Source organism: Bos taurus, chromosome 11 (assembly GCF_002263795.3).
Source record: "Bos taurus isolate L1 Dominette 01449 registration number 42190680 breed Hereford chromosome 11, ARS-UCD2.0, whole genome shotgun sequence".
Lineage (NCBI taxonomy): Eukaryota > Metazoa > Chordata > Mammalia > Artiodactyla > Bovidae > Bos > Bos taurus.
Window position 1 is genome coordinate 920,860 of NC_037338.1, and position 27,442 is coordinate 948,301.

The 27,442-nt window shown below is 47.8% G+C and overlaps 1 long non-coding RNA gene across 11 annotated transcripts in view; it reads left to right on the forward strand.

Moving 5' to 3' along the window:
* LOC132346534 (uncharacterized) overlaps positions 1 to 27,442 on the forward strand; it is a 268,491-nt gene that overhangs the window by 61,851 nt on the left and 179,198 nt on the right. For all 11 annotated transcript variants that reach the window (XR_009496354.1, XR_009496353.1, XR_009496352.1 and 8 more), the window contains exons 3-5: positions 209 to 22,545; positions 23,456 to 23,913; positions 26,175 to 26,236. This is a non-coding gene — a long non-coding RNA (uncharacterized lncRNA). The remainder of the gene's footprint in view (positions 1 to 208; positions 22,546 to 23,455; positions 23,914 to 26,174; positions 26,237 to 27,442) is intronic.

Sequence of the window (27,442 nt, forward strand, 5' to 3'; positions counted from 1 at the left end):
ATTTTTGAACAGATGCCCCGCCCACCCCCATCCCCACCGCAGTTTTTGTTGATTATCACCATTTGAATAGATGCTGATAAATTTGATTCCCCATCTTGCTGTGGCATTTACGATCTGTCTTTCCCTTTTCGGTTTCCATGTACTGGAGTGACTGTGTCTCAATGCGGTTGGCAGTGACCTGTGTTTTTCGTGCATGTTTTTGTTTCAGAATAACTGGGAGATGAAACAGGAAACTTTATGACACACTTGCTTGAAAATGACACAGGACTCAGCCCCTCTGCATCACCTCTACCTGCTGCCCACAGCCGAATGCGGGGGAAGGGCTGGCCCTGGGACCTGATTCCAACCGCCGTGGACTCGACGTTCAGTGTGATGTGTCTGCCATACTGTGGTCATGGGCTAGTCTGGTCGGTTTCCTATGTAGCTGGCCACTCTCAGTGTATCTTTGCCCCTTTTCCTTCATTAAAAGCATAACTAAAGAAAAATGGATTGTTTACTTATTGTTGCTGTTCATCCGCTAAGTTGTGTCTGACCCTTTGAGACCCCATGGGCTGTAGCACTCCAGGCTCCTCTGAACTCCACGATCTCAATAGCTCTGTTTAAATCTCAATGTAAAGGAGACCAAATAATGTTTGAGATTCATTTCTCTAGGACCACAGAGAAACCATGTCATAACCACACAGCTCATTATGACAGCTTCTAGAAGAAGTGTGTTGAACTTGAATCACTTATTACTCAGTCTGGTCTGCCCTGCCTTTTCTTCTCTCTCTGGAAGCCCTCTCTTGAATCAGTACTGGCAAGTTGACACTTGAGAAAAATCCTGGGAGATATTTGGAAGTCTCTTCCCACACCCTCTCTGATCATGGCCTACAGACGGTGGCCCTGAATCGTCACCAACCTTGAGCTTGCTACTGCAGACTTCTGTCTTCTCAGCTGCCCCTCTCCTTCCCTCTGCACATCAGCCACTCATTCACTGTTTCATGCCACAAGGGTTTTTGGGCTTCTCTATGCCAGGTTCTGAAGACAAGGATGAGGATGGGGTCAGTCTGCTTGGCCTTCCCAACACCTCTAGTCTAGTTCTGTGTGAGCCTCTCTAGGCTTCACTCACCAAGTATAGTGGGTGCTAGACAGTTCATTACAGACCATAGATGCCCAGATTTTTTAAATCCACCCTTCACATTGGAGCCCCTAGAAATGGCACCTAAATATTCCTTGAAGTGAGTAAACATCGGCACGCCCGTTCTGCCGGATCGCACCCCCTCCCCGCTCTTGGTAGGACATTTCCATGCTCTTGGGGACCTGGCCAAAGAGGCCATTAGGAGTTGCCTTCCAGAAATTCCTGTCTGTCTTCATGTTTAAGCTTAGCAGACACATAAGAATAATTTAAAATGACCGTGTCCTACTGTTTCACACAGTTCAGAATTAATTTATCAGTAGACCATGATGATCATATCGAAACCCCCCTACTGTCCTGAACAGTATATACAAGATGTATATCTAGGTCTCAGCCCAAATGTCCCCAAGTCAGGGGGCCTCTCTGACCACCTGTCCTGAGAGACCCCATTCCCTCTACAATTATGCTGCTTGTTCACTTATTAGTTAGCTATCACTCTCACCTGCCCCTCCGGATTTCAGTTCTATAAAGGCAGCCTCTGATCTGTCTTACCCCTCAGGTTGTCCCCAGCACCTGACACTCTGCTCAGGGATAAGGTACTGACTGGATCGATCATGACACTGCTTCTCAGAGTGACCCTGTGAGGGTTGAGCACCTTGTATTCTAACCACTGTCTGTTGGGTGAGGAAACTGCCAATCCCTTTATTCTGATGAGCTGAGGAGATAAACAGTGTACCCTCAGAGAGGACCCAATCTTCCTGCCAAATCACTGCCCAGCAGGAAAGGTTGATCATGAACCATCTGCCCTCTGGATACTCAGACCCTCATCTGAAACCAATCTTTGCATTTCCTGTGTTGTTGTTTTTCAGTGTCTAAGTCATGCCCAGCACTTTGTGATCCCATGGACTGCAGCATGCCAGGCTTCTCTGTCCTTCACCATCTCCTGGAGCTTGCTCAAACTCATGTCCATTGAGTCAGTGATGCCATCCAACTGTCTCATCCCCTGTCATCCCCTTCTCCTTCTCCATTGCTTATGAATATCCTAAAGTTACATTGTGTTCACTCACGTTCCAGAAGGGGACAGTGACCTCCACATCCCAGTGAAGGGATGTGCGGGGTGTCTGGAGGACACAGCTCCCATCCTTGTTCTGCCAGCCTTTGCCTTGGACGAGTCCTCGAACTCGGGACACCAATTTCCTTAAAGAACACTAGGAGGAGCGGGTGAAAAGATTCCTGAGGCCCCACTCTACCCTGAGGTTCTTTTCTTCCACCTCCCTCATTACGTTTCCCTGGGTTCTAGAAGAGGGAGAGTCTATGCAGAAAAATATCATGGAGCAGCAGAGACAAAGCCCCTGAGAGTGCCAGGAACCCAGGACCATTTATGGGTTTGTGGCTGTGCCCTGTGGGTAGATGTTTGGAGTAATGGTTCTGAACCCAGGCCAGACATTAAAATTACCTAGGAGTTAAAAAAAAAAAACCTCAAAAGCCCAGGCTCCACAGGACTAATCACACTAGAATTTGGGGTGGGGGGACTGATATCAGTATTTTTAAAGCTCCCCAGGTAAGTCCATGGTGTAGCCGAGGTTCAGAATGATTGGTCTAGGACTGTATGGACAAAAATGGCAACCACTGACCATGAGAATCCATTGAAAACTTAAAATGTGACTGGTGTGACTGAGGAGCTAAAATTATAATTTATTTTTATCTTAATTAATTTAAATATAGATAGCCACCTGTGACTTATGGCTGCTATATTGGACATAACAGATAATAGAACCTTCATATTGTCACAGGAAGTTCTACCAGGCAGCTCAGTCTGGGACCACTCTGAGGCCTATAACTACCAAGTAAAATTATACTGACCCTCTTGAAAGAAGTTTAAGGTCATTATCCCTGTCTGTTACCTTGACTAAGACCTGCTCTCCTGTCTTGCATATAGCAACTAAATACAGTGTATTTTTCACCTAACTTTTGAACAGCAGCAAGAGTGGTGAGACTGAAAAAAATTTTAAAATCGTTGCAAAAGTCTAAGGCCCCAACTGAAGTCATTTGGCATCCACTCTGGCCATTTACCTGGTTACATCTTTAAAGACCCGGCTCTGGAAAGGGAGATTTCTGAATGATTATTTAATCAGTGGAAAGCTGATCTTCCAGAAAGAACTTTTGGAAAAGCAGATGGCCAGAAGAGGGGTTTGGAGTCTGAGAGGCATTTAGGCTTTTGAAGCTGGGCTCAGCTAATGCTGAAGCTGAAGCTCTGATACTTTGGCCCCCTGATTTGAAGAGTTGACTCATTGGAAAAGACTAATGCTGGGAAAGATTGAGGGCAAGAGAAGGGGGCAACAGAGGATGAGATGGTTGGATGGCAATTCAATGGATATGAACTTGGGAGAACTCCGGTAAATGGTAAGAGACAGGGAGGTTTGGTGTGCTGCAGTCTGTGGGGTCACAAAGAGTCGGACTGAGTGACTGAACAAAACAGCGGGGCAGCTTGCAAGCTCTACCAATTTGGGGTTAGAGCTGGAGAAACAGAACTCAGCGCTGAATCATTTTCTGCTTATCACTTGCAGTCTGTCAGATTTTTTCTTTCTTTTTTTGGAGGGAAAGCACCTTACAACAAATAATAACACTATTTTGAATTTCAGAGCTTTCCCTTTTTCAAAGCACTTTACCACCTCTGACTTATTTTGTTCTTACAACAAGGTCACCCTGTAAGTAGGGAAGGGATTTTTAGAACTTGTCTCACACACTGAAGAGCTTTAATATTATGGAAAGAATTTACAAGTAAAGATGAAGCCTTTCGGGTGTCATTTTGTCATTTCTGGCTGCAGTCAAGTACGTAGTAGCACGGCTGGAATCAAACGTGCCCTGATTTTGTGCTCCTCCGGTGGATTGTGATTTGAAAGGAAATGTGGGGTTCTGTCTTGTTTCATCCCAGTTTTCCAGCTCAAGTGAGTGAGCCATTTTTCCCTCAGAGGTCTTGCAGTCTGTAAATTCAACAAATATGCTTTCAGTGTCTCCTTCCAAGCTATATTTTAATTAATCAGTTGTTTTAATGGAAGCGTGCTTGGTGTTGGAGAAGGAGATGGCCGCCGGCTGCAGTGTTCTTGCCTGGGAAATCCCACAGACAGAGGAGCCGGGGGCTACAGTCCATGGGGTCTCAAGAGTCAGACGTGACCGAGCAGCTAAACCACCACCACCACAGTTGATGTACAACGGTGTGTTAATTTCTGTTGTACAGCAAAGTGATTCACTTACACACACACACACACACACACACACACACATTTCTTTTTGCTTTATGGTTTGTCAAGGAAGTTGAGTATCATTCTCTGTGCTTTACAGTAGGACTTTCTCTTAAAGTTGAATGGTGACTGCACAGAGCCCCTCTGAGCCTCCATGGGAGCATTTCTGCTCCTTCCAGTAGCTAGAACTGGTGCAAAACCAGCCAGAGACCAGCACTGTCCCCTTGGAGTTTTTAGCCTTCTCTAGTTATAGAACTGTGGAGAACCATTTCAAACCACACTTGCCACAAGGCAGAGAACGCTGAATAGTCCAACTAAGACCTCCGGGTGGCCATCCTGGCCCTCTCCGGCAGCCGCGGTGGGACTAGAGGCAACAGGACTGACACGACGCTGTGAGTGGACTCCTTCGGGGTGCTCCTCCTATCAAGCGTGGATTCTCCTGGTCACACCATCCTTTGGAGCATTTTTTGTATCTTACGCGCATAGGATCCGATGAGAGGTTTTCAGATGCTTTACTGAAAGCAAGACACACTTTCTGGGGCATTCCCCTAATTGACTGTTCTGGTGAAGCTCGTCAAAACAGGAAACGAGGTTAGCATGGAATGACTTTCTCTTAGAGAACTCGCAGTGCTCCTCTAGAGACCACCACTTTCTTCCCAAATGCCTCACGCCTTTTCTGGGTTTGCCTGGAAACTGGAGCAAGTCTGCTCTTCTGGAGTTTTTAGAACCGCTTCTGTTTTATTTTTTTTGTATTGAGGTATAGCCGATCAGCAGCACTGTGATGGTTTCAGGTGAACAGCAAAGGAACTCAGCCACACATATACGAGTACCCATTCTCCCTCCAATCCCCCTCCCACCCAGGCTGCCACATAACACTGAGCAGAGTTCCTGTGCTATACAGCAGGTCCTTGTTGGCTGTCTGCATTAAATATTGCCGTGTGTACATGTCCATCCCAAGCTCCTTAACCATTCCCTTCACTCCATCTTTCCCTCTGGCAAGTTCTAGAACCCATTCTTTTAGGAAGTGGTGGTGATATTTGCTTGTCCCCAATTTCCAGACCCTTTCCTTTTCACTCCAGTGTCTGTAAGATGTTTGCAAGTTGCCCTGCAGTTAGATCTGCACAAACACAATCCTAGCACAAACATGACTGAGCTAAGGGCTCCGGGTCCTTGACCAGGATGGATGTGGTCACCCTTGGGATCCTGGGCTTCAGGTGACTCTCCTCCTGCTTGCTGGTCCAGGTGTTCCCTTTCCGACAGAGATGCCAGTAAGAGAGGATGAATCCAGTGCAGATGAAAGCTTGGTGTCGGGAATCGATGTTCCTCCCCTGCTCCCCACGTGAGCACCTGGCTCAGAAAGGCACCGTGATTGAAACAGCAGGGCTCGGCTTCACTCACGTGAATCCCCACATCGGGTTCTGACTCCGTTTATCAAAAGCCGTGAGCGTTTCATAGTTTTAGGCACTCTGCCACAGGTGTATGGAGGCTGAGGCTTTCTGATAAACAGCCGTACTTGAAATTTCTAGATTTAAATGTCTTTTTGTTAAGACTGAAGTACTTTCCAATCACGTTTGTTTGCTTTGATCCTGTGGAAGGGAATCTACATGGCGGGGGGAAGGGCTAGACTTGACTCACATGTGTGTGGGGAGCACTGACGTCTCCACATGTGACACTCGGAGTCCCTCGGGAAGGTCTGTCCGTGTGTGATGCTCTCACTACTGTAACCCCGGGACTCCTTCTCTTTTCCCAGGACTTAGCTGGATCTTGAAGCCATCTGAGTCCCCGTGGCTGGGACGGGGCACAGCCACTCCACAGCCCCTCCTGCAGTCAGGGTCCCTCTCTACCCACGTCTCCAGGCACTGTGTTTTCAGTGACAACTGTCCAAATAGACAGATTAATAAAGGGGCACTTTGAGAATAATCCCACTTTTTGGTGATTCACAACATTATTTCCAGTTCTCATAACTGGCCACAGAGGTGAAATTATTATCCTTTTGTTTCAGTTAAGAAAACAGAGTCTCATTTTGCTCCAAAGCACAAAGCTAGGAACGTGATGGTGCATCCTGACGGACATCCAGAGCAGTCTGGCCTCACTTGTCCCTGCTGTTCTGTTCCTGAGTTTTATGAACATGTGCGGCAGATGCCATTTCTCTCCTTGTGAAGGGCTGTGAACCCTAAGCACCAGCTGGAAGATACGAGAGCGCCACTGAGGGTGTCCCTGGTGGCTCCACAATAAAGACCCCGCCTGCCAGTGAGGAAGAGTCGGGTTTGATCCCTGGGTCAGGAAGACCCTCTGAAGGAGAAAATGGCAACCCACACCAGTATTCTTGCCTGGAAAATCCATGGACAGAGGGGCCTGGCAGGCTACAGTCCAAAGGGTCTCAAAAGACTCGGTCACGACTTAACAACCAAACAACAGCAACAGGGCGTCCTTGAAAATGGGGCGATTGGAAGTCAGATGACCCCTGTGAGATCCTGGTTCCCTTGTGGGTGCAGCAGCATCCCTGCAGGTGGGTGGCAGCACCCAGACATTTTCTAGGGTAACTCAGTGACCCCGGGGTAACTCAGTGATGTTGGTCCTGCCTCCTGGTAAGACGCAGCTGAGGATGCTCAATCACTAAAGGGCCAGGATGTGGACAGGTCTGTTCTCTGCAAAGTGCCTAATTCTCAAAGCGTGGTGGGAGGTTGGTCGAAAAGGCAGAGGCCCCACCCGGGCCCCTTGGCACCAGAGTCTGCTTTTCAACAAGATCCCAGGAGACCAGGGAGCACAGCTGTTTGCTCTGCTCTCTGGGCCCCTTGAGGTCAGAGCTCTGTGGTCACACCTTTCACCTCCAAAGCCCAACATATGCCTGCCTGACGTAGGTGCTACCGAACTTCTGGTAAAGAGAATTTGGTCTTTATTCTTCTGAGGAGCTTGTGGGGTGGGCGGAGTGGGGAAATCAGTTAGACAGAAGCTCCCAGGGCCCCAGGCTGACCTCCAGCCCTCAGCTAGTGGCAGCACTGTTAGAGAATCATTGAGACGGGCTAAGGAGCCGTGAAAATAGCTCCACCGGTAGAAGTGGTCCTCCCTTAAAGTCCTCCCTGCCCTTTAAGAAGACAGGCAAAAATGAGGGGGATACATCATCCCAAACTATTAGTGTTCTGAATTTGAGGTTGCCAGAAGGGGAAGGATGGGGGGAAGGGGAGTTTGGGAGGGACATGTACACACTGCTGAATTTAGGATGGATGACCAGTAGGGACCTACTGCATAGAATAGGGAACTCTGCTTAATGTTATGTGGCAGCCTGGATGGGAAGGGAGTTTGGGGGAGAATGGATACATGTACGGATACATACATATCCATACATATATGGCTGAGTCCCTTTGCTGTCTACCTGAAACCATCACAATATTGTTAATTGGCTATGCTCCAGTATAAAATAAAAAGTTTTGCCATACATTGACATGATTCATGTCAATGTATGGCAAAACCACTGCAATATTATAAAGTAATTAGCCTCCAATTAAAATAAAAAGTTCAAACAAATACTGCTGTGTCTCCAGCTCTTACTGATTCTTATTCCATTAATTTTAATCTTTGAAGCCTGTAGAGGCAGCAGAGCACAAGCGTGGAATGACTGTTCCTGGTCCCTTTAGGGGCAGAAGACTTGGATCTGGCTGGGACACCCCCATCCACGCCTGTCAGCCATCAGTTAGTGCCTGGTAATGCCTTTCCACTCTGCCTTTCACTCTCATGCATGTCCTGGTTTGGACAGCAAAATAGTGGTTACTCTTTCTTTAGGTCACATTAGGGCTGCTTTTTAATTTTTCCAAGAAGTTGCTTTGCTGGTGTGCCCACTTGCTTCAGTTGTGTCTGACTCTTTGTGACCCCACGGACTGTAACCCGCCAGGCTCCTCTGTCCATGGGATTCTTCAGGCAAGAATACTGGAGCGGGTTGCCATGCCCTCCTCCAGGGGATCTTCCTGAGCCAGGGATCAGACTCGCGTCTCTTATGTCTCCTGCACTGGCAAACGGCTTCTGGAAAAAGCCCAAGAAGTGTAAAGTTTGCTTTACAAACACTGAACTCCTTCACACACCCATCCTCTCTTCCAGGAGGAAGGTGGTTCGGCAGCTCACCCCCTATTTCTGGTGCCCCAGAATAAGGAGGGTCAACGACAAGGGAAAAAGCATATGTGCTTGCACTCATGTGTGTGTGTGCTCGCGCACATGCAGTGTGGCCCTGTGAGCTTTGTGGGGGTGGCACACGTGTGGTGTGGGCACAGCTGCCCATGGCTCCTGTGTGTGTTCAGTGTGTTTGTGTGTGACCCACGTGCTGTGTGTGTAGCTGATCGTGGGTATGTGTGGCACATGAGCACCTGTATGTGTGTATGCGTGGATGTCTGCACACTGCATGTGCAAAGTGGGTGTGGGGTGTGGGGCCGACTCTGTGATGTGTGTGTGCCTTCCAGTGTCTGTGATGTGTGCGTACATGTGTATGTTGTTGTGTGTGTGGACTGTGTGTGGGGGGAGGATATCTGTGGAGTGTGTGTCGTGTCCATGGTGTGTGTGAAATGGGTGTGCTTCCTGACCCCTCAGGGGTTGTTGGCAGCCCCCCTTCAGACTCACAAGATGCCACGGAAGGGGAGACCTCTGCCCCTCCTCTCCCCTTGGGGCACTTCAAGGAAGCCACTCTGAGAGGTGACACAGATGGGAGGCACAGGGACGCCCTCTGGGCCTGGTGAGCACAGGCCCTGAGCCATCTTCACCCATTGTTCATGCCCGGCTGGTGACTGGCACATAGTAGGGCCACAAGAAGGACGTGCCCACAGCAGACTCACTCTGGACGCCCTTTCTCTCTGCCCTGCACAGGTGGCTGGAGGAGTGTTCCTGGCTCCAAGGTTCATGCCCACTGTCTGTTTGGAGGAGAGCTGAGCAGCCCACTCCAGCTCTGTGTCCCTGGCTGACACCCCAGGACTGCCTCCTCCTGGACAGACTTGCAGAGGCCACACAGCCCAGCCTGGTAGAGCCCTCCTCTAGTTAAGGCCAGATTTCCACCATGATCAGCACAGCAGCGAGGTGCTGACCACAGGCGAGGATGGCTGGCCTGACCCACGGCTGGCATATTCCCCTGCCTGGCCCTTGCCCACCACACCCTCTGGAAGATTATTGCTCGCGTTAGTAGAGGGACACCTGACTTTCCTTGATCCGTTCCTTCCCGAGGCAAGAAGGACCCAGGAAAGTACTTCTGAAAAGCTGGTCAGTCCTGGGGCTCTTCCTCTAAAGTAGAGAAATGAAGATGCCATAAATTCCAGCACTTGATCTGTTGGGTCCCAAGTCTGGTCTGCATGGTCTTGTTCTGCAAGTTTAATCTCTTTGAGTCTCGATTTCCAAAATCATCAACTATGGAGAGAAATGCTTCCCAGGCTGGGCACACAAGGGTATTTGCCGCAATGTATGAAAGCACTTCTGGACTCAGGCACGGAACCTGCATCTCCTGTGTGTCCTGCAGTGCGAGCATTCTTGGCCAGCTGAGCCATCTGGGAAGCCCCCTTATGAAGGCACTTGGCCCAACATGAGGCACGAAGTACAGAATCAATAAACGGTGACCATCATCTTAACTATTTTAATACACGAATATGGAGAATTTTTTAAAAGTCACAATTATAAATAATAAAGGAAGTGGTAGAAATAGGCAGTCAGCAAAATTACTGGGATGGGGTCTTAATGACCTCAGCCATAAAATCATATCCAAGGGAAGAAAAGATCTAGAAAGTGAGAGAAGCAAAGACGGCAATACAGGAAAAGAAAAAAGAAAAACTGGTGGTAGATAGAGTGAGCCGGAGCAGTGTGGGGCCCGCCAGCCAGAGCGCGGCTTTCCCTGCTTCAGGGGCACGACAAGCGGCCGATCCGAAGCCTACAGCGCCAGACGCAGGAGGAGGACTCTGATTTGCTTTAATGTAAATATTTTGATGTCTTTCTTTTTCCTGAACTTTTAACCTTGCTGGTAAACAGGGTACATACAGTAAATGAATTGTTTTTCTGAGAACTGCCTTTTGAGGAAATAGGAAGGAAAAAAAAAAGGAATTTTTTTATTAGCTGATTGTCAGTCCCGTGTATGATTGAAAGCCTCATTATTCTGCTTCTTAACTCGGCTTCGGGAGACGCTTGGCCAGCAAAAATTAATGAAAAAACACTTTCAAACTGTCTAAACAGAGCAGTTCAAAAAAGCGCAAACCTCACACAATGAAGGGAGACAAGTCATTCTGTGGAAGGTTTTCTGAGACGACAAAAACAGCCAGTCCAAACTCTGGCTTGTTGTTTATAATTAGAAACTCCCTGACCTTCATTTCCCTGTGGATCCAGGCCCCGGTGACCATCACGGTCCATTTCCAGCCCTGTAACTTCTAGGACGCTTTTGTTGTCCACTCTCTCAGTCCTGTCTGACTCTGTGACCCACGGGCTGCAGCACACCAGGCCTCCCTGTCCTTCACCATCTCACAGAGTTTGCTGAAATTCATTCCCATTGAGTCAGTGATGCCATCCAACCACCTCCTCCTCTGCCTTCTCCTCCTGCCTTCAGTCTTTCCCAGCATCAGGACCTTTTCCAATGAGTCGGCTCCTTGCATCAAGGTGGCCAAAGGGTTGGAGCACCTGAGAAGTTAGTGGAAGTCAAGAGGGTGTCTCAAGTCTTGGCAACTTAGACTGAGCCTTAAGATACATGTGTAATCGCCTTTATTTCTGCAGGCAGGTGGCTGACAGCCGTCTTTGTTTACTAACACTGTCCCAGAGGGTGGATTGTGCAAGAGCATTTTGTGATAAAGGAGAACCAGGACAAGGAACTAACCAGAACAAGGAAGACCTGGGTTGTAGCATGAGCTTTTCACTTGAAACTGTCATTTAACCTCTACCCCATAATTTCCTTAACTGTTACGTGAAGATAGGACTTTCGGGCTTTCAAGCCCTGGGGAGATGTGTTCAAAACACCAGATCTGGAAGCTGCTTTGAAATAGAGGAAGAGAAGCCCTCTCTGTGTTAGGCTGTACTGTGTCTCTTCAGATGAAGGCTGGTGGAGTCCATCTTTCAAACTGTGCTCCCATTGGAAGAGAAACTGAGGACACTGAGAATATTTCGAGTCCCCTAAGATATAGAGCAGGGTTAAGAGGACCTCTGGGGCTTTCTGGTGGCTCAGAGGTTAAAGCGTCTGCCTGGAATGCGGGAGACCCGGGTTCGATCCCTGGGTCGGGAATATCCCCTGGAGAAGGAAATGGCACCCCACTCCAGTACTCTTGGCTGGAGGCTCCCATGGAGGGAGGAGCCTGGTGGGCTACAGTCCATGGGGTCCAAGAGTCGGACACGACTGAGCGACTTCACTTTACTAAGAGGACCTCTAAGAAAGTTTCTTTCTGCTCCCTTAGAAAAGGAGGAAGAAACAGAGGAGAAGATGAAACAAATTGCCAAAGCTTTAAAAATATTTGTTTATTTTTATTGACACAGTTGATGTACAATATTATATAAATTTCAGGTGTACAGCATAGTGATTCACAATTTTTAAAGATTGTATTCCATGTATAGCTATTGTAAAATACTGGCTATATTCCCTATGTTGTACAACATATCCCTGCAGCTTATTTATTTTATGCATTGTGGTTTGTACGTAACCCCCTACCCCCATCCTGTCCCCTTTCCCTCTCTCTGCTCATTGCTAACCGCTAGTTTGTTCTCTATACCTGTGAATTGCTTTCTTATTTGTTATGGCTTGCTGTTGTTTAGTCACTAAGTCATGTCTGACTCTTTGGGACCGCGTGGACTGTAGCACACCAGGCTTCCCTGTCCTTCACTATATCCCAAAGTTCGCTGTTTGCTCAAATGCATGTCCATTGAGTCAGTGATGCTCTCTAACCACCTCATCCTCTGCTGCCCTCCTTTTGCCTTCAGATTTTCCCAGCATCAGGGTCTTTTCCAAGAAGCTGGCTCTTCCCATCAGGTGGCCAAAGTATGGGAGCTTCAGCTCCAGCATCAGTCTTTCCAATGAGCATTCAGGGTTGATTTCCTTTAGGATGGACTGGTTTGATCCAGGGGACTCTCAAGTCTTCTCCAACACCACAGTTCAAAGGCATCAATTCTTTGGCACTCAGCCTTTTTTATGGTCCAGCTCTCACGTTCGTACACAGCTACTGGAAAAACCATCAGTTCAGTTCAGTTTATTTCAGTCGTTCAGTCGTGTCTGACTCTTTCCGACCCCGTGGACTGCAGCACGCCATGGCAAAGTGTTGTCTCTGCTTTTTAATATGCTGTCTAGGTTTGTCATAGCTTTTCTTTCAAGGAGCAAATGTCTTTTAATTTCATGGCCAGAGTCACTGTCCACAGTGATTTCAGAACCCAAGGAAATAAAACCTGTCACTGCTTCCATTTCTCCTCCTTGTGTTTCCCATGAAATGAAGGGACTGGATGTCATGATCTTAGTTTTTCAAATACTGAATTTTAAGCCAATTTTTCCACTCCTCTTTTACCCTCATCCAGAGGCTCTTTAGTCCCTCTTCACTTTCTGCCATTAGAGTGGTATCATCTGCATATTTGATGATATATCTGTATTTTTAGATTCCACATATAAGTGATATCACAGTGTCTTTCTCTGCCTGACTTTATTTCACTAAACATAATGCCCTCTAGGTCCGTACATGTTATTGCAATTGGAAGAATTTCATCTTTTTTTAGAAAAAGAGAATGAGTAGTGTTTCATTGTATACAAGTACCGTTTTTCTTTATCTATTCCTCTGTTGACGGGCACTTAGATTGTTTCCGTATCTTGGCTATTGAAATACTGCTGCTATGAATGTTGGGGTCCATGTGCCTTTCTGAATTAGTGTTTGGGTTTCTGTAGGTGTATACCTAGGAGTAGAATCGCTGAGTCATATGGGAGTTCTAATTTTATTAGTTTTTTAAGAAACCTGCATGCTGTTTTCCGCAGTGGCTGCAGCAATCTACATTCCCACCAGTTTAAAGGATGGGGTTGAAACAAACCACAAAATGCGTTAAGAGAGGCAGCCTGTGAAAAATCAATACTTAAGGCTCTGGGTTCCCTTCATCCTCCACTTCTTTTCTTTCAGAATAAAGAATGGGTTAAAGCCCAGGTGTCATATTTTTATCTGATGAATGAGCTCATACGCCTAATCAGAGCTTATCTGTCCTTACAAAGCACCCCTTCCTGTTCCCCAGGCACCTCACTACTGTAAATGTCATGAACACACTCGGATATGAGTCTGCTCTGCAGAAATCATAAAGAGGTTTTGGTCCCCTGGAATTCATCATAGGTTTAGTTCTGGAAGATCTGAGCTGGCATTACCAGCAGACTGTTTCACACACTGCAATAGCTCTGTGAATCACCACTGTCTCAAATCAAACAAAGGCTGCTGCTGCTGCTGCTGCTGCTGCTAAGTCGCCTCAGTCGTGTCCGACTCTATGCGACCCCATAGACGGCAGCCCACCAGGCTCCCCCGTCCCTGGGATTCTCCAGGCAAGAACACTGGAGTGGGTTGCCATTTCCTTCTCCAATGCATGAAAAGTGAAAAGTGAAAGTGAAGTTGCTCAGTCATGTCCGACTCCTAGCGACCCCATGGACTGCAGCCTACCAGGCTCCTCCATCCATGGGATTTGCCAGGCAAGAGTACTAGAGTAGGGTGCCATTGCCTTCTCCGCAAACAAAGGCAGATACCTGTAAATACTACAGAATGGAACCGTCTCCTTCCCTTTCTGATCTTTCTAGTTGACACAGATATCAATCAGTGCAATGTTTGTTGGGACTAGTAAGTCTGAAGATTCATATGTAAGACTTTATTTGTAAATAAAATATTTTTCAGAAATTCAGTTGCTGTGGTCAATACTGTCTTCCCCCTCCCTTGATTCATTTCAAACAATTTATTTATTTGCTTATTTTCTTTAAAAATTTTTAAATTTATTAAGCTATAGTTGATTTCTAATACTGTGTTACTTTCAGATGGACAGCTTCAGATTCTTTCCCATCATAGGTTATTACAATATATTGAATATAATTCCATGTGCTATATAGTAAGTCTTTGTGGTTTATCTGTTTTATTCATTTTTGTTGTTTTAGTCACTAAGTCGTGTCCGACTTTTTTGCAGTCCCACGGACTGCAGTCTACCGGGCTCCTCTGTCCATGGGATTTCCCAGTCAAGAACACTGTAGGCGGTTGCCATTTCCTTCTCCGGGGAATTCTCCCGACCGAGGGATCGAACCCCTGTCTCCTGCAATTGGGAGGCGGATTCTTTACCACTGAACCACTGGGGAAGCCTGATCATTTATACATACCAGACTGTATTAATGTATCTATTCATCCCATACTCTTAATTTATCCCTTCTCCTCCCCTTTCCCCCTTGGTAACTGTTAAGTTTGTTGTCTATGTTTGTGAATTGGTTTTGGTTTTGTAAATTAGTTGATTTGCATTGTTTCCATTTCAAACTACTGAAATCGGAAAGAACTGTGTGCTGATTTAAGATGTATCACCTCGAAACAGTAATTTAGTTGTGACGGTGTTGCTGTCCACGCTCTGTCTGGTTGGCTGATTCTAGTATTTATAAGGCTTTTTGTCCCTGGGCTCCTAGTAAAGCGCAGGCTACTGGCTCTCCAGCCAGATGATGAAACAGGAGTTTTTAAGGCCAAGACTGCATGGGTAGTGTTACTAAATATAGTTCCTGTGTATGTGCACATGTGTGTTTCTATCTCAAAAGTGCTTTGCAGAATTACATAAATACTTGTTGTGTGCACCAAGAAAAGTAGATTCAAAACTATCCCTTCCCCTGGTAATAAATCTTCCCCAACAATTCATCATTACAACTGCTGCTCACATCTGATTCTCCTGTCCTAAACCTCTGTGAGGAAAAAGGGGTTCCTGGATGTGGCAAATTGGGGGGGCTGTTACTTTGAGTTTAACTCTTTTTATATTGAGTTCAAACAGGAAAATTCTAGAGCTTACTGGGGGAAAAAAAGTAGTTCTACTTTATATCTGTTGTGCACACTGGTTTAGATGGCAAAGCAAACAACCATGAGTACTGGGAAGCCAGGCCTCTCTCAAAGCAAAGGTTGTGAAATGACAGGGTTCAAATGAGGCAAAAGTTTCAAATCCTTTAAGAGTCACATTTTGGGGTGTCATTTGGATCCCCCTCAAGTGCTTGTAAAAACAGAAAGACTTTTAGCTGGAGGTAGGCCAGTGTTTATAACTTCAGCACAAAACATAATCTCCTCTGATTCCTCCCTAAATTCAAGGGGAAATACATCTTTCCATCAAATTGAGACATGAATCTAACAGTTATTGAAAACCATGAAATATACTTGTTGTGAAAAGCACATCCCTCCACTCTTTCATAGCCATTTCTCCCCATTTTAAGATAGGGAAAATGAAGACTCAGAGTGGGCGAATGACTTTGTCCCCAGTGACCCAGTTAGCAAGCAGCAAAGCTGATACTCAGAGTGGCTTTTTCTAACCAAACTGTTTAAAAATGTGAACTTCATTTATGAAACAACCTTATGTGTTGGTATTATTGTCCCCAACTTTTCACCCACCATCAGGCCCAAAGCAAAGTCTTATAACTAAATACCAGCAGGACCAGGGGGCTTCCCAGGTGGTCCTAGTGGTAAAGAACCCACCTGCCAATGCAGGAGATGTAAGAGACACAGGTTCCATCTGTGTTTGGGAAGATCCCCTGGAGGAGGGCATAGCATTGCACTCCAGTATTCTTGCCTGGAGAACCCCATGGACAGAGGAGCCTGGTGGGCTACAGTCCATGAGTTTCCAAAGAGTCAGACACGACTGAAGCGACTTAACATTCACACATGCACACACAGCAGGACCAGAGCACGGGAGATTAATGCTTCTGAGCACTTTAGGGTTTGCTCACGTCCTTGCCTCTGGGTCCAAGTGTAGGATGGAGGCTGCGAGAGCCACGTTGTAAGGAATCCCCTTCAGGAAAGAGGCTCCTCTCTGAGGACAAATGTCTTTCCCTTACTCTGTGGGATCAGCAGTCTTGTTCTGCCTGGACTGACAGAAACCTGTGGCTCTTCTTCTTTCTATGTCTTATCACAGGAGGGAGGAGTGGGAACTTCGGAAATGGGAGGCCTCCCTTTTCTGGAGGCATCTGGAATCAGTTCCAAGAACCTGAAGACAAACTCTTGGTAGGGGCGTGGGGGCCTCTGCTGGGGATTCTCTGAGTCCCTCGTGCAGTGGCACAGCGGCCAGATGCTCCTGATGCAACATCAGGCCCGAGATGTTGTTTCAGGCGCTCAGTCAGGTCTGACTCTTTTGTGACCCCATGGACTCTAGCCCACCAGGCTCCTCTGTCCACGAGATTTCGCAGGCAAGAACACAGGAGTGGGTTTACATTTCCTTCTCCAGGGGATCTTCCCGACCCACGTCTCCTACATGTGTGAGTGGCACTTAATACAGCTTTGCCCAAACTCGGGCAAAGCAATGCGGTCCTTCAGCCCCACTGTAAACCCTAGCCCCACTGACATCTCATCCAATTGCTTCTTAGTTCTTGTTGTTACTCAGTCACTCAGTTGTGTCTACTCTTTGCAATCCCAGGGTCCGTAGCACAAGGACAGGGTCAGGCTTCCCTGTCCTTCACCATCTCCCAGAGCTTGCTCAAACACATGTCCATTGAGTCACTGATGCCATCCAACCATCTCATCCTCTGTTGCCCCCTTCTCCTTCTGTTCTCAATCTTTCCCAGCATCAGGGTCTTTTCCAGTGAGTTGGCTCTTCACATCAGGTGGCCAAAATATTGGAGCTTCAGCATCAGTCCTTGCAATGAATATTCAGGGTTGATTTCCTTTCAGATTGAATGGTTTGATCTTGCTGTCCAAGGGACTCTCAAGTGTCTTCTCCAGCACAATTCAAAAGCATCAGTTCTTTGGTGCTCAGCCTTTTTTACGGTCCAACTCTCAGATCCCTACATGACTACTGGAAAAGCCATAGCTTTGGCTATATGGACCTTTGTTGGCAAAATGATGTCTCTGCTTTTGAATATCCTGTCTAGGTTTGTCACAGCTTTCCTTCCAAGAAGCAAGCGTCTTTTATTTTCCTGGCTGCAGTCACTATCCACAGTGATTTTGGAGCCCAAGAAAATAAAATCTGTCACTATTTCTACTTTTTTTCCCACCTATTTGAGAGCAAAATTATGAAGGTCAGATACAGAATCTGTTCTTCTTGCCTGTGAAGACTTTTAAAAAGGCCCTGCACACTCACCCCCAAATCAGGACCTTGATCACTGTGGACTGACATTGGATTGTGGAAAGACGGAGGGGAAAATCCTTCTTTGCCTGAAAGTTCTCATCCATCATTGAGTAAACATCCTAAATCCATGGCAGTGCGGGCTGCCTGTACTCCAATTAGCTCCTGCTACAATTTTAGCTTCAAGACTCAATGCTCTAAATGCAAATAACGTCGTAACCCAGCACAGCTCTGGTTAAGGAGGCAGCTTTGCCAGCCTCAGGGTCAGAAAGCGGCTCCCTCACGCCTTCCTATTCCCCGTGGCTTGGTAACCACTTCAGCAAATTTCAGCATTAAATATACAAGGCGATTGAGTGCAATAAAACTGAAAGGATGTGGCAGGTAAACACCAGCATGTCTCCAGGCAGACCTCGCTGGGTGACACAGAGCAGCTCTGCTCATTTGCCCTCCAGAATCGGAGATATCCCGTCAAGAATGCCAGCATCCAAGTTGATCACCCTGTGCTTTTGCCCATTGCTCATCTTCAGTTACACTTCTAGGACAATCTACTTCCCAGGTGGTCTTTTGGTTTATACATGGAGAAGCTCATGAGCCCTGTTTACCTGTGACATGACTGATGCCCATATTTGAGAACCAGGCTAAGGATCACCCTCAGGAGGTGACCCGAATTATTAGCACCTAACATCCGACCAGGGGAGAACGGGGCTTTTGTCTTGCCCAGATAACACCAACACCCCACGTATAATAAGTCCCCTGACGGATTCCTGGGTGGAAACCATAGTTGTTGAGCTCTTAATACACACTGGGCACACTTAACAAGAAATGCTGTTTTCTGTGAGGTGGCAGAGGGTCTACGCACACGTGATGTTCTTAAAATTTATTTTGGTTTTCGTTGCTGCACGCGGGCTTTCCATAGTTGCAGCGCACGGGCTTCTCATTGCAGCGGCTTCTCTTGTTGTGGAGCATGGGCTCTAGGCTCGAGGACTCAGCAGTTGCAGCTTGCGGGCTTAGAGCTGGGGCTCAGTGGTTGTGGTGCATGAGCTTAGATGCTCTGTGGCATCTTCCTGGACCAGGGATCACAGGGGCCACAGTTTGAGATCCCATTCTTTTAAACTCAAGCCATCATTAAAACACCTTAGGGTTTCAGACACTGGGTCCGTCTAAACTATCAGAAAAAAGGCTGGGTGTCAGGGCCCTGGCAGTCCGGCAGCACAAATTGTCAACTGTTTAAGAAGCACTGTGACGAACATCATTACTCTTCCCAGATGGCTGGACCAGCAGGTCTCAGTGTGTGTTCTGCTGGGAGACAGCAACAGGCACTTTGCCAGAAGTGAGTTTTCTGAGCTAGTAAGTTTGGGAAACCTTGAGTTACAGAATTGAACTATCTCCACTATTGTAAGACTTCTTGGGGTCTTCAATGTGCTAAAAATCACGGAAGGGAAAGCAGTTCCTAAAGTCTGGCATTCTGTCCTGACCCTTGTGGACAGCCCTCCATGTGTACAGCATGTCTACACAGTATCCTCTGGGAAGGCTGTGTACCCACCTCAGTGGCTACCACTCACACAATGTATCTACTCTATTGTCAGAGCAACAGTGGAGTCCAGCCAGGAACTCTGGATGCTGTGTCTCCTCGTGACCCAGTGTGGATGAGCTCAGCTTGGAGGATGTGAGGACAGGGGTGAGAGTTGGTGCACGCTTTGCTCCATTTCTACAGCCAGCTGCTTGAAGGTCTGGTGTTTATGATCTTCTAGAATGTTCCAGAGCTTTACAAGTCTCCTGTGCTCTTGCATTGAGAGACTAGATGGAAAATCTCCATAAGAACACAGGCTCAGAGCTTCATGAAGCCTGATACAGGAGCAGCTGGCTTTAGTCAGGAAACCCAAGGACTCTGATGTGAGTCTACATACGGGACATTCGTGCCCAGGAGGTCATCATTTCCTGAAATCTCAGTGAGAAGATAGGAGCTGAGGTCAGGAGTTGCTGCTATTCTGGAGAAAGCAACAAGGGAGGGTAGTTTGGGGCAAGACTCTTAGCTCTGAGATAATTTTGGTGTATGCATGCATGCTCAGCTGCTTTGGTCGTGTCCAATTCTTTGTGACCCCATGGATTGTAGCCTGCCAGGCTCCTCTGTCCACGAGATGTTCCAAGCATGAATACTAGAGTGGGTTGCCATTTCCTCCTCCAGGGGATCTTATCAACCCAAGGATCTCTGAAATAGATATGAGAAAGGTGGCCAGTCCAGGCTTGGAGAATGGGAGGAGGGGGGTGGGGTATGTGAAACAGCTTCAAAAAGAAGGCTTAGGTACTGTTTGGAGGAAGAGTTTATGGGCAATTCAGACCTTTCTAGGGCCTTCTGAGGAGCGAGGCATTGTGGCAAACTTTGCAATTTGACTTACAGAACATGCTTTTTTTTTCATGTTTAAGTAATTTATTTGATGTTTGCTCCCATTTCAATCCTTGATTCATGTTAACTGCCAGATGTGAAGTATAGTGGTCAGTTTAAGAGTCCTTAATGAATGACAATATTTTTAAAACATGCTTTATGAATACAGATATCTCCAAAGCAAAGAGAGAAAACCATGCTTCTTTAAGCATGTGTGTTAGTCACCAGCTTTGAGCCTACTCCTAAAAACGAAGCAGTAACTAAAGAGAGGACTCCTAGGCCTCACCCAGCCCACAGAGCCCTCCAGCACTCGGGGTGCAGTGGGCAGCTGGGAGGTCCTGTCCACAGGGCAGTGGTCAAGGGGCTCCTGAGCCTCATTTATAGTGCGTATGTGTTACAAGGGTACTGTGAATTATTTCTGTAAGTAAAAGTTGCTTTTTTAAAAAGACAAAGGGAATCAGGAGAAAAAATGTGACTTTAGGCTCAGACTCATTTCCATCTCAAAAAGATGGGCGAGTTCCATGAAAATGTCCTTAGATTTGTTATCTGTTGTTATCACCCAGTTTTGTTTCTTTCTCTCTCTCTCTCTCTTTTTTCATTTGGGTGGCCACCTGACTTTCCTACTGATGATTACTAAGAAAACTCCTAAACTGAATCAAAACAAGGACAAAAGCGAAAACAAACAACCAAATCAGCTGCAGCACAATTCAGACCCTCTTGGCTGGCATGGGTTTTCCACAGGCTGGCTTTGTGTTTCAAATGCACCTGCTTCCTTTTTTCTCTCTTATTTCCCTGAGTACCACTGAGAAGCCCTCCCTCTTTCCCAGAGACCCAAAAGGACCTCTCCCTGGGGCGGGACCTACACCGGGCTTGGGGCCCATCCTCCTTCCCTCAGCACTCCCCGCCCCAGGATGAAGGGTTTTCACAGCTGAGGCTCCCCCTCCACCCAGGCAGGTGCCTGGTCCTGAAGACAGGTTTCAGAGAAAGCTTTTGTGGCTGTCTCCCTCAACCATGGAACCTTGGTGTTTCAGGGGAGACTTTTTTTGGTCACACCAGGCAGCTTGTGGGATCTTAGTTCTTCGACCAGGAATCAAACCCAGGCCCCCTGCAGTAGAGGTTCAGAATTCTAACTACTTGACCCATAGGGCATTTCCCCAGAGATTTTATAGGCAAACTGACTCCCTTCTTATGAGAAATCTGTCCACAGGAGATACCACCCCATCAGTGAGGCCCTAGTATTTCCTGCCAAGAAAGTACAGTCCCCTGTTTCCTCCTGGGAAGTGAGAAAAGGGGGTTAAGCCTTCCATTTCCACAGTCTCACCTCCCAAATGTCTCCATTTTACCAATGAGAGTTTCCGGACCTCTATCTGACCCAGGCAGGTAAGGTGAACATGGCCTTGGCTCACTGCACTGAGCCAGGTGAAAGAGCTAGCAGGTAAGAGCCAGACAAGCATAAGATCAAATCCCAGCCCTGACCCTGACTGACTGTGTGATCCCAGGCCGCTCACCCAACCTCTCTGAGCCTCAGTTTCCTCATCTGTAAAATGGGAACCAGGCCAGACTGTGGGTTTGATGTAGGGCAGAAGTGAAGCAGTGCCTGTGCAGAGCCTGGCATTGGTGCCCAGTTGAGGGGTTCCCGAGCGGGGCCTGACAGCTCACCAAGAAAGCCTGTGGCCCGTCCATCCTGGGGAGGCTGTACCAGATCAGAGGGAAGCTCAATAAGCCACTTGAAAGGGACCTTGACTCATTTTGTGGTAACTGAATGTGCAGTTCAGGAAGTGCTTTGCAAGAGTGAACTGGGCTCCAGCTGCCCCCTCATCCCCCTGCCCTCTGCTCCGCATCCTCCGTGCCTTGACTCTGTTCCCGGCAGCGCTCCCGGCTTCAGCCGGTGCGCACGCGCAGCGCATGGCCCGCAGGACCCACGCCTGCGCACTGCGAACTCACTGAAAGCAGACGAGGGTGGTCCATGGCCAGACGGGCCGCACGACCACCTGGGTCTATCCGTGAGGCCAGGTGCTCACTTTCTGGGCCTCTTATAAGTAATGCCCCCGCGTATCAGGCCAGCGGCGGTACTTGACATTTAATAGTCATAAGCAGCTCCCCTGGAAAGTATTAAACTCACCGTTTAAGGATGGGGAAACTGAGGCACCCAGAGGGTATGAAATGCGCAGGCCCGTGGAGGATGATGAGTCTGGACCTGGGGTTTGAACCCGAGGAACTGGACTCCAGATGCTGCCTCCAACCTAACCCGTGGCATCTAAAACCTGCCACACGGGAGGTTCCTAACAGGAGTGGAAGTTCGGCCATGGCGTGCGACGCACGTGATGTTGTGAGTGTGGTGGGAAAGAAGGATGTGGGGTGACCTCAACCCCTGCTTCTGCTTCCTGCTGGGCGGGGGAGGAGCTCTGAGTGTGGGGAGCCTTAGGGCATGTAGCAGGGCCCCCATGTGTCCAGTACCAGATGCCCCGGGAGTTGGCGTGGTTATGGCCACTCCACTGCATTCTTTTGGACCCTCCAGCCCCTCAGGGCCTTTGAACACCCTGTGGACACTGACAGCAGAAGCCCACGGAGCAAGTACTGAGGTCATTGGAGGAGAACCGTGGGGTGACCTGTTGGGAGGCTGCTGCCACTGGAGACCAGAGACTGGATGGGGTGGGGGACCTCTGAGAGCAACAGGCTGCCTGGCCATTAGCCCGGCTCCACTCCCATCTGCCATCCCCAGGCGCTGGCCGTGTAGGGTTTCTGGGGAGAGGGAAGTGGGCAAGTGAAGTGATGTGGGAAAGTGGGTGGCGCAGAATTGCAGCACTAGCTCCCAGGTCCTGAGAAAAGCAGATCCTCCTCCGGCCCCTGCCTCCCAGGCCTTGGGGAACCAGATCTTTGTAAACTGAGCTGTACGCCTGCTGGGAAGTCAGGCCAGTCCTAGTTCCTCATTTAAGGCGCACACCCTCATCCCCAAGGCAGTTAAAAGCCCCGAGTTGCCCAACTTGACAGGGGAAGGCTGGCCCGCCGTCCCGCTCACCCTTGGAACCTGAGCCCTGGCCTGCCAGGCCTGGTCTGTCTGGCCTCCAGGGCCAGACAGTGACCCATTCCCTGTATCCCAGAGCCCACGTGTCGAGGAGGAAGCTGCCATTCTGACAGCCCAGAAACATCTGTTCCCCATTCGTCATTGTCCAGCTCTGATGTCTTTGGGGACTATTTTGAAGGACAGTTTTTACTGTTGTAGCCAAAAAAGCAAAAGGAAACAAACAATTGCAGTCCTCCTTTATTTCAGAAGTTTTGTTTTTTTCTGTGTTAGTAGAAAACCATTCCCATAAACAGGAGCGTGGACCAAATTACCCTTCCCCACAGTGGCTAGAGCATCTCCCTCCCCCTGCTTCACACCCCATTGTGCTAAGAAATTTCGAGATATAAATCCATTTGGGCTGAGGCTGGGATGAAATGAGCAGCAGAAAACGTTTCGTTCCCACCTGCGCTTGTGTGTGCATCTTTCAGAGGCTATCGATGAAAGCCAGCATGCCTGAAGCGTGGTGATCAAAATGCCTTGCGTAACAGCAGCTGCTCTGAGGACCCTCACCATCCTCTGCCTTCTGAGTCTGCAGCAACTCCTACTCTGATCTGGATGTTTCCAGTATGCACTTGTTCATATGATGGATGTGACAGTTCAGACTCATGGAGACCGTGGAGACACCTGGATCAGCCCCCAGAGCTCTTAGACCGTTTCCATTTGGTGCCCTGGCAGGTGCCTCAGTGGATACAGAACAGTAATGCCCCGTATGCTGAAGGCTGAGGGTTGGTGAGCAGCCCTCTTGGAGCTGAGGAAGGACTACTGCTTTTCCCAGGGCTCTGCTGAGCCCCAAGGCACCCTCCCTCCTAGGGACTTGTCCTGGGTTGGGACTCCAGGAGGATGCTACCCCGCAGAAGGCAAGATCTGGAGTCCTAGGATGTGACAAGTGAGCCCCTTGGTCCCTCTCTATCTTCCTGCTTGTCATGTAAGATGTTTTCGTTTCCTCTGGCTGGTGTAAACAGCCTGGGTGACTTAAAACAACACAAATGTATTCTCTGACAGTGTTGGAGGCCAGGCACCCCAAATCCACCTCACTGGGCTCAAGGCAAACCCTCATTCTTTTTTGGAAGCTTTAGAGATACAGGGCTTCCCAGATGGCTCAGCTGGTAAAGAACCTGCCTGTCAGTGCGGGAGATGCAAGCGATACGAGTTCAGTCTCTGTGTCAGGAAGATGCCCTGGAGAAGGAAATGGCAACTTGCTCCAGTGTTCATGCCTGGAGAATCCCATGGACAGAGGAGCCTGGAGGGCTACAGTCCATAGGGTCACAAAGAGTCAGACACGACTGAGTGCGCACGCACACACAGAGATTCAGCTTCCTTGACTGTTCTAGCCTCTAGAGGCTGCCTGTACCCCTGAGCGGTACTTGGAGAAGCCCGGTTACAGAGGCAACGAAGCCTTGTCAAGAGAGCTGCAGTGTATCAGGGCTACCTGTGTCTGCTCCAGCCAGTTTCCTCTGGGGCCGTGCCCCTTCCTTCCACTGTGTGGCATCTTGGGGAGGGAGTGACTCTGAATGCCTCCTCTCTCCGTACAGCCTGGGGGTTTGCTGGGGGGTGGGGGTGGGGGATATGCCACCAAGCTCTGTCGTTGGGATGCTGCTGTCTGAGACTTTGAGGCTTACCTTATTCAACTCAGTAGTGCCCTCCTGGACCACATTACTCCTGCCTCAGGCCTATTTTTGCCATTCCTGTTCTCTCCCCTGCCCATTCCCAAACCCAGTGACTCAGCTTTCCCCATGATTCACGGAACCTCCAATCTCTTAGCATACGGGCCCTTTGTGATGGAGCTCACAGATGCAGATTCTGTGACTGGCGCCCAAAACCTGTGAGACAAGGATTGTCTTTGTTGCTAAGTCATGTCTGATTCTTTGCCTCCCCAAGGACTGAAGCCTATCAGGCTCCTCTGTCCATGGGATTTCCCAGGCAAGAATACAGGAATGGGTTGCCATTTCCTTCTCCAGGGAATCTTCCTGATCCAGGGATCAAACCCATGTCTCCTGCATTGGCAAGTGGATTCTTTACCACTGAGCCACCAGGGAGACCCACAAGGATTGTCGACTGTGTTGAATAAATGGAGGGCTTGAAGATTCATTTTAGTGCCATCTTATGGATGTCTTGATGTATCTGGGAAACCTGGTCCTGGCGTCAAGGCTGTGGCTGCTGATCAGTGAAGGGCGTGCTGGAAGTGCATTGGGGGAGGGGTGGTGATGAAGGGTGGCATGGGTTTGACTCATTTTTGCCCCTAGTGCCCTATTGTCCAACAATAGGCTCTTTGATTATATAAGATGACATCATTATTGCCAGAGCCATGATGAGGTTCAGAATATACTACCCAAAAACACATGGTAGCTGGGCGTATCGAGTATTTTAAACTGAAGGGACTTGAGAAAACAGCAGCTGCACTTTTCTATCTCCACTTGCACTTCTTCGCTGAGACAGATCGTAAAATCCTCCTGTGAGAGGCACCCTCCCTTTACCTGGAAGATCATCCTTATCTCTGAAGATAAAGAGAAGAATCCTAACAAACGGGCCTTGCTCAGTTTCCCCCAGTTGATTATACTCACGTCTGTTCCTTCACCTGTCATATACTCCACACCTGGGCATCCTCATCAAACCCAGCACAAAATACTCAGGTCTAACTTTTGCTTTGGGTCTTCATTTCCTTATGTTGGCTTCCAGATCATGTAAAATGTGCATCCTGAATAAATGTGTATGCTTTTCTCCTGTTAAATCTTTGCCAGTTTAATTTTCAGACCCAGGCAGGGTCCCCCATGATGGTCAAAGAAAGGCTTTTGCTTCTCCTCCAGCCTTGAATTTGCTCACTGGACTCCCACATACCCTGCTGTGTGAAGGACGCAGAAGATACAGAAGTGGGCACAAGGGTTAGTCACAACAGGCCAGGACCTTAATGAATGCTGGCCGGGTTTTTGTTTAGTTTAATCTCTAAAGCACTTTGACATGCAATGCATATTTGTTGAATGAATGAGTAAATGAAGCTTGTTGCAGTCCAAACCAGCCTTCTTTCCAGTGGACTGCCGTGCCACTTAAAGCTACAGGTACAGCTTCAGCAGTGAGCCCCCAAACTCAGCTGGAGATCAGCGAACATTGCTCATGTCCTTTTTGTTCTGTCTCTCTGTTTTACCTCTTTAGGGCTCCCATGGACCGGAAACAAAGCAGAAACGCGAATCCCCGGCTCGGGCTTTTACTGGAAGGTAAGAGGGCCCAGAAGCGGGCAGTGAATGCTGGTGCTGTACAGTTTTAAAGCATTTTGAATGACATTGATCTAAAGACAACAACAGCAACAAGTAAATGTTCTTTGTCATCAGAATGGTTAGCTGTGAAATTTACATATAACTTATAGTTGTTAGTAACTCTTAATTATGGGTCTTCTGGGAAACTAGTTTTGTGTTCTTGGGCTGGAGGTACCCAGAAGGGCCCAGATAGAGTGACTGTAGCTGAGATCCAAGGAGGCATGGGATGGGGTGGATGACTTCGAACAGAACTCAAAGCCAGGAGAAAAGGCCGAAGCAGGCTGGGGGTGGTGGGGGACATCCATACCTAGAGGCCTTTTGAACAGAGGCTCTCGGACAGGAAGCAGCTGCCCTGGGGAGAGGGCACAGCCTCCGACCGACGGCTCTTGACCTGCTAGCGGGATGACTGAGAAACCTCCTGAGATATGGCCTCTGAAAGCTGAAGCAGGGATAGTCACAGGGCAGCCAGGACGGCTGGTCACTCAGGTTCCAACCTATCTCTAGAATTTTCTAGTGATGAAAGAGCCTCGGTCCCCTGGGGCCGCCGGAATGTCCCGGCCGCCCGCTGGTTGTGCTCAGGGTGGGTGGTGAGAATAGGGACAGCAATGACCTTATCATCCCCTCCTGGAGCAGAAGCCAGAGCTTTTCCAGGCTCTGTGGATGGTGAATGCTTCAAAGCCTTTAGGATCCCACGGGACTGATAAGAGTTTCATTTATTACTGACAATTAATTTTAATATTCAAAAAAATGCAGACAAGTTTCTCAGAGTTGGTACTGAGTCAGTGTAGAAAATATCCTTTCTTGGGGAAGGACTGGGAACATGGGATTAGCAGATATAAACGGTTACACATAGGATGGATAAACATACAGGGTATTCAACAGCCTGTGATAAACCTTAATGGAAAAGAACATGAAAAAGTGTCTATGTATTTAACTGTGTCACTCGACTGTACAGGAGAGATTGATATACATTGTAAATCAACTATACTTCAATTAAATACATGTATATATATAGTTTATATATTAAACATGCATTTATAAATAATTCCTGTATTAAATATATATTTATAAATATAGAATTTACATATTAAAATATATTTATATATTTTTATATTATATATATTATATATATAAATATATATAAAATAAATTATATATTAAATATAT